Source organism: Pogona vitticeps, chromosome 2 (genome assembly GCF_051106095.1).
Source record: "Pogona vitticeps strain Pit_001003342236 chromosome 2, PviZW2.1, whole genome shotgun sequence".
Lineage (NCBI taxonomy): Eukaryota > Metazoa > Chordata > Lepidosauria > Squamata > Agamidae > Pogona > Pogona vitticeps.
The window spans coordinates 180,582,350-180,599,853 of NC_135784.1; the positions used below are offsets into that span (position 1 = coordinate 180,582,350).

At 43.9% G+C, this 17,504-nt stretch overlaps 1 long non-coding RNA gene across 3 annotated transcripts in view; it reads left to right on the forward strand.

The window, feature by feature from the left end:
- Window positions 1–17,504, forward strand: part of LOC140704730 (uncharacterized) — a 30,067-nt gene that overhangs the window by 6,925 nt on the left and 5,638 nt on the right. For 2 of the 3 annotated variants that reach the window (XR_013542301.1, XR_013542299.1), the window contains 2 exons: window positions 5,029–5,193; window positions 8,406–8,489. This is a non-coding gene — a long non-coding RNA (uncharacterized LOC140704730). Of the gene's footprint in view, window positions 1–5,028; window positions 5,194–8,405; window positions 8,490–9,764; window positions 9,841–17,504 lie in introns of those variants that run through there. The other variant, XR_013542300.1, reaches the window with a different exon arrangement.

A 17,504-nucleotide genomic window follows, 5' to 3' on the forward strand; every position in this document is an offset into this window, starting at 1 on the left:
GATGAGAAGGACCTTTCTGGGCTGAAGGGATTGTCGATTTATCCAGCACTAGCCAATTGTTTCTTCCCTGCCTCTGAATTCAAAGAGGGCCCAGCCTCTCTGCTCTGTGTTGCCATTTCCCTCTTAAGTCTGTTAACCTCTATTGAAGAAAACAGTCGTGTTTGTCAGTTTGCTCTTTGATCTGTTCAATTGTAAGTAATTAAACCTTTTATTCTTCCTTCTGCTAATGTTTCAGAGTGAGTTATATAAAACAAAACTGAGGTAAATGCTCCCCTTCTGGAACATCTCACGTGTGCTGCATGTAACAATAAATACATGTTTATGAGTGATTAAATGAAACCCTGTTGTGTAGCTATGCAAAAGGTGTAACTCAGGGGTCTCAAACATGCGGCCTGAGGGCCATTTGTGCCCCACCAGATTATAGTTTGTGGCCCCCGCCTTGCCTGCCCCCCCCGAAGGGCCCACACGTCCTCTGCTGTCAAGAGTAAAAAAAAGCCTTGCCTCGCTCGCCGGCTCTCTCCCAAGACAGAGATTCTTGCACCCTCCACCCGGAACTGCAGCCTGCCAGCCAGCCTGCCTGTCTGCCAGTTGGCAGGCTGCAGTTCCAGATGGAGGGTGCAAGAGGCGCTGTCTTGGTAGAGAGCTGGCAAGCAAGGTGCGCTGCCGGCCCTTTCCCCCGAATGTCCAAGCCAAGCCGCCAACAGCAGCAGCCACAGCAGCCTCTTCCTGGGAAGTGGCTCTCTAGCTCTCTTGGCACCCCCAGCACCAGCCCGGCCAGCGGCCATCTCAACGCCGGGCGGTGCTTCCTCCTCCTCCTCTTCATCTTGCTTCAGCCGCCTCGGCTCTGGAGGCTGCCTGGGCTTGCTTCGCAAAGTTTGCTCCTCTGTCGTGGTGGGGGTAGCTGCTGCTGCTGAGTGCGCCTTTTTTTGAGGGGGGCCCTCAGAGGAAGGTTGCCGGACCTCCATATGTGTGTGTGTGTGTGTGTGTGTGTGTGTGTGTGTGTGTGTGTGTGTGTGCGCGCGCGCGCGTGCCTGCGTGCGTGCGTGCGCACCTGTGGGGGTCCTGCCCCATTCTGTTTAATTTCGCGGGCACCGGTGGGGACTTTTCTCCTTTGGTAAGGTGAATTCTGTGAGGGTTTTTTTTAAATTTTATGTTGTGCCCTCCTCCCCCCCCCCGGCTAGTTGGTTGCTGGCACTCCCTCCCTTCTCCGCTTCTTCATCCTGCTGTTGCTGCTGGGGTAGAAGGAGCCAGAGGGGGTCATGGCTGGGCAACGAGGGCTTGCGCGCCCCCTCCTCCTCCTCCTTGGAGCCCGGGTCGGGCTAAGGAAACTCCTGGGCGGCTTCCTCGGGCTCTTGCTCCGCTTGGCAGAAAATCTGATGCGGCCCAGCCTCTGCCTCCAGCGGCCCCCAGGTAAATTGAGTTTGAGACCCCTGGTGTAACTTTTAGACCCAAATTGCTGTTAGTTAAGAACTCTCCATAGGCTTTGGACACAGAGTTGCATGGCTCAGGGTGCAACAGAAAATGCCTATGCAGATTCCTTAACTTGGTGTAATTCATGTCTAATCATTATGCCTTTGAATAGGTGTGCAACAGGATCTTATCCATAGAAGGACAACAGCATGCATCCTAGCATTTTCTGCTTACGACAGGATGAAACAATCTGTTCTGCTACAACTACAGGTTGACAAAAGTCTCATAACTTTCACCTTCAGCCCACAACTGAGACCACTCACAGGCACTTTAAACGCTCTACAGCCTGTTCTTTACAAGAGGCCTTCATGGCAGGCCTGTACTTGCTTATAGACAACTTCATCTCAAATCATTTAAAAGTTGTTTCAACTACCATAAGACAAAAATTCCCTAAAACATATTACGGTATTTTAATAGTTCAGAATGCATCTTCATATCTGGAGCTCATGAGCTTTGCAATAAACAGTGCTATTGTATTCCTGAGTGAGTACTCAATTCAAGGAATACCCCTTTTCTCTTCAGAAATGTGCACCTCATTCTTATGCACTTCTTCTCAGAAGTAAGCCGCATTGAGGCTGTGACTATACTGGCAGGCTTGATCCAAAACCTATTTTACGCTTCTGTTCAGATTAAGTGATCACACAGAGACTGTAGATTGTTTTGGTGCCAGTGTCCACACTGGCCCCTCAGTCTGATGTGATTTGATCCATGCCACGGCCCATGCCCCCCCTTCTGCCACCTTCCTTTGATCCCACCTTCTGTGGCTCTCTGGCTCCCCTTTTATCATTCGTTCTAAAGCAAGTGTGCTATTTGTTTCAGAGTTTTGAATGTTTGTTAAATTCCTCTAGCTGTGCAGCAGAACTGCAGGGATTCACAGGGCAGAATTATGTTCAAGTCCCCCAGCGTAGCCCACCCACCCCTTTTCTGATCAACGGGCACTTACAGTCTCAATAATTTACTTTGAGACATTTGAAGAATAAAAACGTTTCATTATTTACAATTGAACAGATTAAACAGCAAACAGATAAACATGATCACTTCAAGCAACAGGCCTCAACAAGACTCACTGACTTCAACAGACAAAAGAGGGAAAAATCTCAAAAGCAGACAGGCAGGGCTGTTTTTTAAATTCAGAGACAAGGAAAGAACATTTATTAGTGCTGGATAGATTGACAGTCATCCCAGCCCAGACAAAGGAGAGAAAGATCACAGGTGCTCCTGGAGCTCAGAACATTATGTCGAGCATTCCACATCACCAGAATACTATCCACAGTCACAGTCTTCCATATTTTTGGAGAATGCAACAAGTGATCACATGAGGAAAATTTCATTCAAATCATTCCAACTTAAAAAAAAAAAAAAAGTAAAAGCCCCACAGGGGCTGTGAATGGATTTGGTTTCCAATTTTGACAACTCCTCACTTTGCGCGGGAAATACCACAGAAGACGTCTTCTTTACTTTAACAGCTTCGTCTTTATTAACAACTGGTAAATCAACATTATTCATGATATGGTTGAAAAAGCTTAATTCAGGCAACAAGCCATAACTGACCAACATGTACTCTTGTCCTCCTTCCATTGCACTTAGAGGGGTGCTGGGCCAAACCTCTCGGCATCTGTTGGCTTCTGAAGGGGTGTGCTTCGTACTGCGCGAATGGAGCCGCCGTATGGGTGCCTTACCCAGTCACTTTCAGGAGGGGGAGTGTTATAACGCGAATCGGGTCTTATCACCTGCTGCCCGCGTCCCTTATTCTTGGGAAAGACTACTACCGACCACTCTAGAGTCTCACACTTCACCTCTCCATTCTCCTTCGGTACTGGGTCCGATAGCAGCCCTCCGAGCTTCAGGTTAGGGAAGTCCCTCAGCAACTCCTGAGTCTTTACTCTCTCGTATTCCCTCAGCCTCTCCAGCTCTCTCTTCCACAACTCCAATTCTACCTCAAACCAACGCTCTCCCTGGCTACTTATACTTTCCTCCCAGACTGACAACTTTTGATCCACCCCTTTTTACCCTCACGTTCGTCCACTAAACTCACCGGCACACTCTCCTCCTTGGCACCTTCACAGGGGCTGAGAGGAAAAAAACACTCCACACTGGGAGCAAAGTGAACATTTGATTCAAATTGGCCTTTTCATTGTGTGATTAGTTTAAAAAAATAAAGCAAATTCATCTGTTTTACAACTGCAGTAAATTCTGCAGTATTTGACTGTGTAGTTGCAGTCTGAAGTGGAATTTTTGGCCAGTTTTTTAAAAAATGAATTGTTTTAATACTGCCTGTTTTGTTTTTTTAATTTTTATTTCAAAATATTGATTTTAAGTATACAGTCAACTAAGAAAAGCAAAAACAATGGGCATCATTTATATAGTAATTACTGATGTCAGAGTAATGGTTAGTGCCGGACTTGAAACAGAGAGATCCAGGGTAAAATCCTAGGCACAAATCTCATAGAATAATAGAATAATGAAATTGGAAAGGTCCTATAAGGCCATCAAGTCCAACCCCCTGCTCATTGCAGGAATACAATTCAAAGGATAATCAGGTGGTTATCTAAATTTCTCTTGAATGCCTCCAGTGTTGGAACACTCACTGTGTCTTGAGGTAATTGGTTCCATTGCCCTACTGCTCTAACAGTTAGAAAGTTTTTCCTAATATTGTCCTTTAGCCAATTTTTCACCCAAACATACCTTACAAGGTTGGTTTGGCAATAAAATGCAGATAGGAGAACCATTCAAAACGGCTATGTATGTTGCTGATCCATACAGATAAAAAACAGTGACATTTTGCTACACATGAGGTCTTCTGGTGATATTCTCATGAGAAGGCTATTCTTGAGACGGCTGAAAATGGATGACAACCCCTCTCTACAGATTCATGAGAACTCAACCCAAATCCTCAACAAATTGTACACTGACACCTTATTTGCAGGAAAAAATGCAGAGGAAAGTGAAGGTGAATTGCAGAACCAATGGAAAACATAAATATGGTGTATCTTTACACCGTGCAACTAGGATGATATAATCGGCTGCAGCTATTGTTTCAGGGCAGTGGAAAATGTCCTAGAGGCCAGGTTTCAGGGATCCCTGTGGATCTCTTGGAGCACCGTTCGGGAGCCATGGAACAGGAGGTGGAGTAATGTAAAGCTGGAAAATGGCCACTAGTGGCGCAGGCATGGCTGATGACATTATCTTTGTTGTGCAATATATAATTTTGCAAGAGGATTTCAGCCAAAGTGTCAGATGTTGTCCTACATGTAGAAAATATCCTACCTTAATTTTCCTTAACTTATTTGACTTTACACACAAACACGCACATACATCAAAGCAAGCGTGAACCTAATCTTTGCTAAACCATCACCCCCATTAGCCACTGTTCTGTTTCACTGGAGTGGGCTACAGTGCAGTGGAAATGGGGCCTGCAGTCTCAAGCCAGAGGTGCAGTTTTTGTTGGGAGTTTTATTTACAACTTTGCATGCTCTCTGTAGTTTGTGATTTGGGGGAGGCTTTTCTGAGCTGGGGTGACGATCAATTTATCCAGTACTAACCACTCCTTTCTTCTAGATCTTGAAAGCCAAAGAGAGCTGCACCTATCTGCTGAGTGTTCTATCCCTCTCTTTCGTGGGTTGGTGGCAGTTGCATGTTGGTGTTGATCTGATTGGTTGGTTGGTTGCTACTGTATACGCAGTAAAGAAAGTAGTATACACAAGTCTGAAATTTGAAGCAACTGTAAGTAAAGAAACTTTTTTATTCTTTGTCTTACAAATGTTTCAGAGTGAGTTATTGACAATTAAAGTACTGTACCAAAAGAGTGTTTTACCAGAAGTTCAAAACTCTGCAACAGTTTTCAGATTCCATCTCTGGTGATATGAATTGAACTGTCTCTCCGAATCCTTTTAGACAAAAATCTTCCAGTTATTGAGCATCTTCACAGTGTTCTATATTAAAACGCAGTGGGTTTGTTGTTGTTGTTGTTTGCTCGGGATGTAGATACAGAGAAATGTGGCAAACCTCTCATCAGAGAAATTGGGACAACATTTAGTCTACATACTAAATGACCTGGTTGCAGCCAAATTAACAGTGTTACCTAGTGATTGGGAGGCAATATTCTCCTCAGTTCACGATGCTGCTTGGGTAAGACTAAATGTCCATATTTGGTTGTAGATGGTGCCTTCGTCAGCTGTTCAGGATATCTTTAATAAAAAAGAAAAAAGGAAAATTAAAAGAAAGGCTGGATGGGCCTTTTATTGATTCCAAAGGCAAGGGTGTATTTTTATTAGACCACTAAAAATGCGTACATTGTAGGATATGTATCTGAGTAAGCATGTGAAGACCCATACTGTAGTACCAAGATAAATTACATGTAGACTTAATTTGTCAAAAAGAACTTTATCACTTCCTTATTGTTGTTTGAAGCCTCATTCCAGAAATTTAATATTTGCAACAAGGTAACATTCAACCTCCCCCTTCATGGATTGCTGCTTTAACTCAGGGAAGCTATGGGTTATGCTGTGCAAGGACACCCAAGACTGACAGGTCATAGTGGAGGGTTCTGACTAAACGTGATCCATCTGGAGCAGGAACTGGCAAGCCACTCCAGTATCTTTGCCAAGAACGCCCCAGTGTGATGCTGGAAGATGGGCCTCTCAGGTTGAAAGGCATCCAACATGCTACTGAGGAAGAGTGGAGGACAAGTGGCTCCAGAGCTTATGAAGTGGTTGTGCCAAAGCCGAAAGAATGCTAAGCTGTGGACGTGCCTGGAAGTGAAAGGAAAGTCCAATGCTGCAAAGAAAAATACTGCATAGGAACCTGGAATGTAAGATATATGAACCTTGGGAAGCTGGAGGTGGTCAAACAGGAGATGGCAAGAATAAATATCGACATCCTGGGCATCAGTGAACTAAAATGGACAGGAATGGGTGAATTCAGCTCAGTTGATTATCATATCTACTATTGTGGGCAAGAATCCCGTAGAAGGAATGGAGTAGCCCTCATAGTCAACAAAAGAGTGGGAAAAGCTGTAATGGGATACAATCTCAAAAATGATAGAATGATGTCAGTACGAATCCAAGGCAGACCTTTCAACATCACAATAATTCAAGTTTATGCACCAACCACCATTGCTGAGGAGACTGAAATTGAACAATTTTATGAAGATTTACAACACCTTCTAGAACTGACACCAAAGAAAGATGTTCTTCTCATTCTAGGGGACTGGAATGTTAAAGTAGGGAGCCAAGAGATAAAAGGAACAACAGGGAAGTTTGGCCTTGGAGTTCAGAATGAAACAGGGCAAAGGCTAATAGAGTTTTGTCAAGAGAACAGGCTGGTAATCACAAACACTCTTTTCCAACAACACAAGAGGTGACTCTACATGTGGACATCACCAGATGGACAATGCGGAAATCAGATTGATTATGTTCTCTGCAGCCAAAGATAGAGAAGCTATCAGTCAGCAAAAAACAAGACCTGGAGCTGACTGCGGCTCTGATCATCAGCTTCTCATAGCAAAATGCCACGACAAGGCAGCAATCCATGGGCTCCTCAGGTATAATCTAAACCAAATCCCTTATGAATGTACAGTGGAACTGAAGAACAGATTTGAGGAATTAGATTTGGTGGACAGAGTGCCGGAAGAACTATGGTTAGAGGCTCGTAACATTGTCCAGGAGGCAGCAACAAAAACCATCCCAAAGAAAAGGAAATGCAAGAAAGCAAAGTGGCTGTCCAACGAGGCCTTAGAAATAGCAGAGAGGAGAAGGGAAACAAAATGCAAGGGAGATAGGGAAAGTTACAGAAAATTGAATGCAGACTTCCAAAGAATAGCAAGGAGAGACAAGAGGAAATGAACAATGCAAAGAAATAGAGGAAAATAACAGAAAAGGAAAAACCAGAGATCTGTTCAGGAAAATTGGAGATATTGGAGGAACATTTTGTGCAAAGATGGACATGATAAAGGACAAAAATGGTAGGGACCTAACAGAAGCAGAAGACATCAAGAAGAGGTGGCAAGAATACACAGAGGAATTATATCAGAAAGATTTGGATATCCTGGACAACCCAGACAATGTAGTTGCTGACCTTGAGCCAGACAACCTGGAGAGTGAAGTGAGTGCTAGAGCTTCTTTTTACAATGGAAACTTAGACTCCACGTCATCTTTACAGTCATTGGATAACATGTCAAAAATCCAGGCCAATCCCAGCCCAACAGATTATTTGAGAACCCTTAGAAGACATTCTCATGGGCCTCTCTAAGACAATAGATGGCAATTAAAGTCATCTCCAACAAACAGGACGATACAGTAGGACCCCCAGATCCGCGAGGGATTGGTATCAAGACCCTCCATGCTGAAAAAATGTGGATCAGAGAGCAAATCTAGTAGCCAACCCTATACATAGTGTGGCCTCTTGCGCCATCTAGTGGCCATTTCTGATAAACTACATGGTGGAAATATCTTTCTAGGGAATGCTTTATACCAGGCTTGTCCAACCCGCGGCCCGAGGGCTGCATGTAGCCCAGGTCAGCTCGTAATGCGGCCCAGTGTAATTTTTTATTTTTAAAGAAATTCCAGTTACAATGCTGGCGCTTGTGGGGCATGTCACAACAGTAGAGGGGGAGAGAGGGAAGGAAGGAAAGAGTGGGAGGGGAGGGGACGGGGGCTGTGTGACTACATTGCACTGTCCCAGTCAATAGGTGGATCCCCTCCCGGCCCCATAAAGCCACCGGAGTCGAAGCTGGCAGCCTCTGCTGTCTGAGATCACAGCTGCCAGTAAGCGCGCTTGGAGCAGGGCTGCCCGCCCTATGCGGCCCAAACCAAATTTTCATCTTCTAATGTGGCCCAGGGAAGGTGAAAGGTTGGACACCCCTGCTTTATACATTCATCTTTAGAAATATATAACTTCGTCCTGATTTTTCTTTTAATGTTTTTTAATATTTTCAGACTGTGGATAAGTGACTCAGCAGGTAATGATCCCGTGGATAAGGAGATCCTAATGTTCTAAGGCCCAGAGACCACCGAATCCAGGTAAACAAAGATCATTGGATTCCAGAATATTAAGGATAGGATGAATACATTTTAAAAAATACTAAAAAAAGTTTATGATCTCTCTGAGAAGTTAACAGCTACTGTAAAGCTTCTTTTCTCAAGAATTCTGTTTTAATCATGTGTCATGACAACACAGATCCCAAAAAAGAAGCGACCAGACTAGCACTTGTCTTGTTTTTTCTTATCTGCTCCTCACTTAACATTTCAGTATTGACTCTGACAATGAGACAAAGTTATTGCTAATCCTGAATACAGCCAATCTTTTTGCAGGAGTATCCAAGCCAATTTTGTTCAGCTCTCCATACTCCATTTTATGCTGTTGCATTTCCTCTTGCATATTTTTGGTTCAGAATTGAATAATGTGTGTGAGTATATATATTTGGTCTTAATGGGACATTGCTGGACATATCTTAGGAACACAAATTAAGATGTAAACAGTAAAAGACATGTTGTGGGTGTGAACACTTTTGCTGCTTCCTTCCTTCTGGTTTGCACAGCCACTAAAATAACAAGAACTTTCTTTTACAGTTTCTTTTTGTAAATGCACAGTTAATGTAGTCCAACATCAGTTGACAGGTTAAACAGGTTTAGTGCTAAACTGATATACAGTACTGATAAAATAGTCCAGCACAGTTTTGATTGTTCAGAAAAATAAGTTTTAGAGGACTTGAATCAACAACTATATGGAATGGAAGTATAAAATACATTTACAATTTCAAAAATTTGGGGAGACTACAAAAACTGTAGTTTAGTTAAATGATTGCTTCATTTATAACTAGATAACTTTTGCTTTATACTGGTATACAGTATTGCAAAACAACTGCAGCTCTAAAATGCTATATGCAATGGAAGCATGAAATATATGTGTACCTTTTTTGTGAGTTTATAAATGCACAGTGTCTCAAAAAACTGGTTTTAAATGAAAGGATTGGTCTGTTTCATGTTTTTGCACCTGTATTGATATACTATGCACTTCAGCATCATATTACTTGTGAGCAGTAATGTGTAAGAAAAGGGCATGGGCTAAAATCCTGTTGCTTAGTTACACATGCAGAAGTGACATTCAGTCACTTCTAGGTGGCAGTTAATGAGTCTACACTGGGATTCTTGAGTGTGTGCCAAACCAGCAGTCCCAGCACCCCTAAGAATCTCAGCATCAATTCACAAATTGCACCTAGAAGTGACAGAAGATTGCTTCTGTGTGCATAATTAACTAAGATGTTCTGAATATTTGTCTTCTGCATGTGTCATTAGGCAAGAAGACTTCAGCCATTGAGTCAACAGCTACATGCAACAGAGGTGTAATGTTCATTTGGAACAAAAATGTTTGGTAAGCTTATCTCTTTAAAAAAGAAAAGAGTATATATTCACTTTATGCAGCGGGGTGAGTGGGAACAGGATATGAAAGAGCCTACTGTGGCCCAATTCAGGACCCCCAACCTCCTCTTTTTCATCCCTCACACTAGATGACATGGACACATTCTTTGCTTGTAACTTGTAAACAATTGGTTTGACCATTCCGTTCCATTCAGCCTTGGAGACAGGTAGGTTCAGAGGTTTGTCTTTCAACAGATCCCTGGCAATGGGCACAGGGGTAGAACTGACGTTACAAAACTCCCATCCGGGCATGTTCCCTGAAGTAGCCTTTACATCATGTGGTCCTAGGGCTTTGCTGGGTCAGAGACCCATTCCCCAAAGGGCCCCAACACCTTCTGTCCCAGGCCTTGGGACAATTTTGGTTTGAAAGGACTCATCCCAGGGGGTTTCGAGACTTCCCAGGTGGTAGTGTGTGTGTGTGTGTGTGGTTTTGAGGCATTTTCTGTTCTCCTGGTTTCTAGCCTCTCAATCTCTCCACTCACTCCTTCCCTCCCTCCCTCCCTCTCTTTTGTTTCACCCCAGTAAGGGGGCTTATAAGACATTTTCGGCCTCCACTCTGTTTCTGCCCCCCCCCCCGGCATCTTCAACTGGACCCACTCTCCAGTCCAAGGATCTTCCTTCAGAAACTCAACCCGGCCCTCCTCCAGCCCTCCATGTCCTGGTTCTTCCCTCCTGCAGCAACCTTCTACCTCTAGCTCTGTTTCCAACTGCCCCCCCATCGCTCTTCAATTGTATAGTTTCAATTCTGAGTGGGGTTTTTTGGGGGGGACTTATTTATTTATTTATTTATTTATTTATTTATTTATTTATTTATTTATTTATTTAAATTCTGCCTCTCTCTTTACAAACGTTTTACAAGCACAAGATAAAAGTACTGAAACGTGATGAAAATAATTTATCAAAATTAAGGCCATCTCTTCTTCCTCTTCCAAGTCTTGAAACTTGCTAGAGGCCTGTGTGTCACGGAAAGTCTCTGGAGCTGATGGATCTGAGTTAGAATTGAAAATATAGACCCACGGATAGTTCAGTTGCAGGTGAAACTCCTTGTAGCAGCCAGATAATTTGATATGTACCTACAGAAGTAATTCTTTACTAGCACATTTTTTGGAAACATATTAGGGTGGCTAAATTTTTCTAAAACATTTTGCTCCTACAAAGGTCCTGGTTTGTCAGAGCACTGATTCCAAAGTGTTAACCTTGTTGCTGAAATATGGACCAGGGTTGTATGATGTTTGTGATTTTCCTCTTGATCTTCCAAAGTGCCTTCTTTGATTTCATGACATCCTTTGCAGGTATCTTGTTTTGACATACTGAACTGGAAATTTTGACAAGCATAGCAGAAAGTTGCATTAACTACTGGAGAATACTCTGTCCATTCATATTTCTATAATACTTTTTGTCAGAAAAGCTTAAGAGATCTTGAGGAATAGCATGATTCTTGAAAATCTCGAAAGCAAGATTTTGCTATCGCCACAGTCCTCCTTCATCTGTGATATGTCCCATTATTCTCTTTCTCCATGAAATGAATTACAGTGGTGCCTCACTAGACGATGATAATCCATTCCACTGAAATCGCTGTTTAGCGAAATCATTGTCTAGCGAAAAGCATTTCCCCATTGGAATGCATTGAAACCTGTTTAATGCGTTCCAATGGGGAAGAATCATCGCTGTCTAGCGAAGATCGGCCATAGAAAATCCACTTTGCGAACTGCTGATCAGCTGTTTAAATCGCTGTCTTGTGAAGCTTAGGTCCCAAAAACACTTGTTTTGCGAGCATGGAGGAAGCTGTCAAAATCAGCGTCTAGCGAAAATTGGTTTGCGAAGCAGGGACCAAACATTTTCCAGCGAAATTCCCCCATAGGAATCCCTGTTTTGCGAATCGCTATAGCGATGGCAAAAAGTCAATGTCTAGCGAAAAAACTGTCATGCGGGGTAACTGTCTAGCGAGGTGCCACTGTACTTTGGTAATGACAGTGAGCTCCTGAACTTGACTTTGATGCTGAGTCAACAGTGAGATCTCTGTTTTAGGTTCCACATGAAAAACCCTCTTATTCATTCTTTAAGAAAAAGCAGAGACAAAATAAGCATTTTGGGATCCATTGGTTAACTCTTCCTTGTGGATCCTTCCCTCTAGTCTTACTTTTGATCTTGAGATTTTATTTTCTGTTTGAGAATAAGCCAAAAAATGTTTACCAATTGCTTTATAAAATAATAACTAGGTAACTGGAAACTAACTGTGGAAAGCATTCAATTTTCTTTTTAAAAAAATATTTGCTAAGGTTTCCCCCCCCCCCCAGAAATCCCAGAAAAAGGTGTCCTGCTGAAGGTCCTAGTTTGACGTTCTAGCTGCTACACTACATTAACCCTCAAGAATAACTTGAGGTATTCCCCCTCCCCTTCCCCCCAGATTGGTCCCTGTAGGCAGCAGGAAAAGAAGACGACCAAATGTGAGATTGCTTGATTGCATAAAGGAAACCACAGCGTTGAGTCTGCAAGAGCTGAGCAAGGCTGTTAATGAGAGGACATTCTGGAGACCACTCATTCATTAGAGTTGCTAGGAGTTGGAGATGACCTGATTGCACATAACAACAAGCCGAACAGGAGGTCTGGTCTGTGGGCCTGTGCCAGTATGGTTAATGCTGCATGGGGATGCCACTGTATGCCTTTGCATGTTCCATTTCTAGCTCAGCGAACTGCAGTAGTTAATGGTTTGTGGAAAAGAATTCCAGCCAATGAGAGGCAGTACTACTTAGTCAACTGCAGATGGGGCTCTTTACCTAAGCTAGCCACCAAATGGTAACAGGCAAACACACAGAGACACAGTTTCTTACCCTCCGGAAATGATTTTTTCTGCCTACCCGTCTAAAGAAACAAACTAGAGAAAGATGTGGTTTATTTTGGAGAATTTGCAGTAGTTACAGTTCTGAAAGACAAAAATCATGACTGCAAAGGAACTGTACAACTTTAATGCTGATGATGAAGAAACTGAAATAGTGAGAGATGTTGCTTGGTCCAATTATCAATCCAAGTGGACACTGCAGGCAAGAAATTGGAAGAAGAATGAAGCTCAGAAAATATTTATTTATCTTTTAATTGTAAGAATCACAGAATCCTGCGGCCAGCATGGCCCATGGCAATGCCACGCTTCCCATTTCTACAAAATAATTGGCTTGCTTTAGGTGTTGTGTGCTTGAGTGGCTGCTGTTTCCTAATTCTGCCTTGGGTAGAAAAAAAAACACACCTTGAGCAAGCATGGCCCAGACCACACTGTCCAGTGAAGAGATCTGACAGGGTTTTGGACATGAGTAGCCTCTCCTCCTTAGGCTGAACGGTGACAGCCCTGCCCTTCCTTCCTCAGGCTTTCTCCAGCAGGCTTTCTTGAGCAGGGTATGTATGTGTCAGGGACAATGGAGGATGAATGAATCTGATAGGGTGTTCTTCCTTTTACAGTATAAAGGGGCAGACAGACAGCTTTGTTCTTCTCTGGCTCCTGACTGGTTCAGTAAGATGTGGACAGAATACTTCCTAGTGGATTGTAGAGGGATGCAGCTTTGCATTTTTGGACTGCAGGCTAGGACTTCTGGGGAATTCTGGTTACCCATGCATGTGTCGCAGTTCTATTTATTATTTGTTATGGTTATATTGGGAGGGACGTGGTGGTGCTGTGGGCTAAACCACAGAAGCCTGTGCTGCAGGGTCAGAAGACCAAGCAATTGTAAGATCGAATCCACGTGACGGAGTGAGCGCCCGTCGCTTGTCCCAGCTCCCGCCAACCTAGCGGTTTGAAAGCATGCAAATGCGAGTAGATAAATAGGGACCACCTTGGTGGGAAGGTAACAGCGTTCCGTGTCTAAGTCGTGCTGGCCATGTGACCACGGAAGATTGTCTTCGGACAAACGCTGGCTCTATGGCTTGGAAATGGGGACCAGCACCGCCCCCTAGAGTCGAACACGACTGGACAAAAATTGTCAAGGGGAACCTTTACCTTTTATGGTTATATTATCCCAACTTTCCTCCAAGAGGCTCAAAGTGGCCTGTATGGTCCTTCTTCCCATTTGTATCCTCACAAGAAATTGGAAGAAGAATGAAGCTCAGAAGGGCAGCAATGAAATTATTTTAAAAAGATTCTAGCTTCACCAGAAGTCCCGCAGCTAGCAAGCAGGTAAATAGGCTTGTTAATAAAAAATATGGGAGTAGATAAAATAATTATAATAACTAATTTTGGTTAAATCAGGACAGAGCTCAATCTGAGTCAGAAATCAAGTTGGCATAACTGTATGCCATGCAATGAAGATGATGTCATAACATGGCCATATTGCTAATTTAAAACTTCCCATTCTGCTCCCTGCCTCCGAAGTTCAGGTTCTGAGACTCTCTAGGATCTTTGTTTCTCCTGGAAAAGGCCTTTGGGAGCCTGAGGGTGGGCGGCAGTCTAGATCCAGCAGTGGGATTGCTGGAAGGGATCTCATGGTGATCTTCCGTGGAATATTGTGGAATTTTTACAGATGGTTGAGAAAAGGTCTTCCATTATCCTCCTATGTTGCCCTACAACATCTTCAGCCTTCTTGGCTGCTCATTTGTTACCATAGCAAGTCCGTTATGAAGGGGAAAAACTGCATTGTGCTTTTTGATTGGAAATGGTAGGAGACGCCTTGCGTCTGGAAGCATCTTCAGAGTTTTCAAAAAACACATCTTGAAACTAAAGGTGAACCCAGTGATTATGCTTGGAGTGCACAACAACACGTACACCGGGGCTGGCAGACTGAGACACTGGCCTCTGGCAGACGTTTTTCAGTGTCATGAAAGGGTAGCATACTCTTATTTAATTGAAAATGATTTTATTTTTCACTGGCAATGTTGAGGCAATTTCCTGCCTCATTTGCTTGTCTAACTTCACTGGACTTGGAGTTGGGAGAATAATCCATTTGCCACTCTGGAGCTCTTAGCAAAATATCTTCGGCTGGCCCTCACACAGAGCCCAAGCCAAATCCATAGCTCTCAGGTGAGAGAGGTCATAAAACAGATTCTAAGTGCAGGAGTTAAGAGAGTCCCAAATGCTTCCCTTTACACAAGCAGACCAGACTGGCAATTGAATCTGACCTTAAATTTTATACCTTCTGTATCTCTTGAGAGCAAGCTGAGTTATGCACATACAGCTGGGAATTGTAGTTTCACTACCCATTAGACTTTTATAGAGGGCACCTCCAGAAGAAATAAAACTCCCAGGAAGTACCAGGACAGCTTCCATTTTAAAAATAGAATAGAAATAGAAGACCTAAGTAAGCTGGTGGGGCAGGTAAAGATCCCTGAAGCCCTTCTGCAGAAGGGCAAAACATGCCAGGTGTACCGGTTTGTATTTGTGGGTTGCGGTTCCAAGAATTCTGGGAACTGCAGCCAAAAACCACGAGAAGCACGCTCCCGTCAACCACTGTTCCAAAAGGAAAAGGAAAACTGAGATCCAAGGATTTGTTTGCTTGATTACCCTAAGTAACCTGTGGCCGCTCAGACAGACTGTTATCTGGAAGTGTTTCTGTTGCACGAGGTCAAAAAGGTTTAGTCAACTTATCAGTTCCATTTTAAGTGTTTCAGAAAGGGACATTCCATTCCTTAAAAGCACTGGCATCGGAGATCCATTAATGCGTGTCCAAATTCTCCTCCTCCTTGAAATGCTTGCCATTTCACCTACAGCTAAAGTAGCAGGCGGAAACCCACAGTTACCGTTCCTACTAAAGGTAAAATTCTTGTTTCAACTCCTGACCCCACTCTGTCTGCAAAGAAATATAATTCCTGTCACTACTTGCCTGTATGGTCTTTTTTCCAGGCCCACATGCCATCCACAGGACCTCCCGCTTCCTTCTCCCACCTCCAACTTGTTCATTGATATTCGGGTGACCACAGTGTCGCCCTCCAGATTTTGCTGGGCTGCTGCTCCTGTCAGGCCTAGCCATTGTTGGCAATGCTAAGGAACGCTGGCCAACGAGGTCTGGAAGCCTGCACAGGGCTCAATCCCTAATCCAAATTCTCTGTACAGCAACAGTGAGACTTCTGCACGTAATAGAACAAATTTCAATTAGCCTAACAAAAAGCCGACTTGCCTATAGGATGACTCTCTTGTGCCAGTGCTTGGGCATCTTTCCACTGACTCCCAGACAGCTTTTTTCTGTCCATGTCCTAGAGACAAATCAGGGTATGGTTTTCCTCCCCTTATGGCTCCTGCAAAGCATACAAGGAACCCTCTGAACTGTTCAGGATCCGGTCCATAATTAGCATGTGGGGACAATGGTGGTGTGTGTGTGTGTGTGTGTGTAACTTTCTCTTAATAGTCCCCGAGGATCTATTAAGAGAAAGCCAGCCAATCACAAAGTGTAACAGTCCTCTATGGCCAGCTGTGTTTTATCAAGTCATTATTCCCTCCCCTGAGAGAATTGCATGTCAGCTAATAAGGTGACTCAGTAGGCTGGGGTTTGCTTTTTGTACATCTCTGGTCTCTCCTTTCCTTTCCTTTCACCAGAGCCTTTAGGAAGTATCTCGCTACTCTGTGATAGAAATGCTGTGGGTTATTTATGGCGGTGCCCCCTTGAGCTGCCACTTTGTGCTTGGTAGCCGACGCATGGTCCCTGTCATCACGCTTTTACTCCCAGTGTCTTCTATGTTCTCCCCAGCTACAGAACTGGCCCTACCGTAATGCAGAATGAGACACAGCAACCTCAGGCAACAGACTTACACTATTAATTTTGTTATCATTGTATTCTTACAGGTAGAGAAGGGGAGAGGTATTTATGAGATTTCTGGCCATTTGTGCAAAATAATAGAGATGGGAAAATATTTATTGATCTTTTAATTGTAAGAATCACAGAATCCTGCGGCCAGCATGGCCCATGGCAATGCCACGCTTCCCATTTCTACAAAATAATTGGCTTGCTTTAGGTGTTGTGTGCTTGAGTGGCTGCTGTTTCCTAATTCTGCCTTGGGTAGAAAAAAAAACACACCTTGAGCAAGCGTGGCCCAGACCACACTGTCCAGTGAAGAGATCTGACAGGGCTTTGGACCTGAGTAGCCTCTCCTCCTTAGGCTGAACTGTGACAGCCCTGCCCTTCCTTCCTCAGGCTTTCTCCAGCAGGCTTTCTTGAGCGGGGTATGTATGTGTCAGGGACCACGGAGGATGAATGAATCTGATAGGGTGTTCTTCCTTTTACAGTATAAAGGGGCAGACAGACAGCTTTGTTCTTCTCTGGCTCCTGACTGGTTCAGTAAGATGTGGACGGAATACTTCCTAGTGGATTGTAGAGGGATGCAGCTTTGCATTTTTGGACTGCAGGCTAGGACTTCTGGGGAATTCTGGTTACCCATGCATGTGTCGCAGTTCTATTTATTATTTGTTATGGTTATATTGGGAGGGACGTGGTGGTGCTGTGGGCTAAACCGCAGAAGCCTGTGCTGCAGGGTCAGAAGACCAAGCAATCGTAAGATCGAATCCACGCGACGGAGTGAGCGCCCGTCGCTTGTCCCAGCTCCTGCCAACCTAGCGGTTTGAAAGCATGCAAATGCAAGTAGATCAATAGGGACCACCTTGGTGGGAAGGTAACAGCGTTCCCTGTCTAAGTCGCACTGGCCATG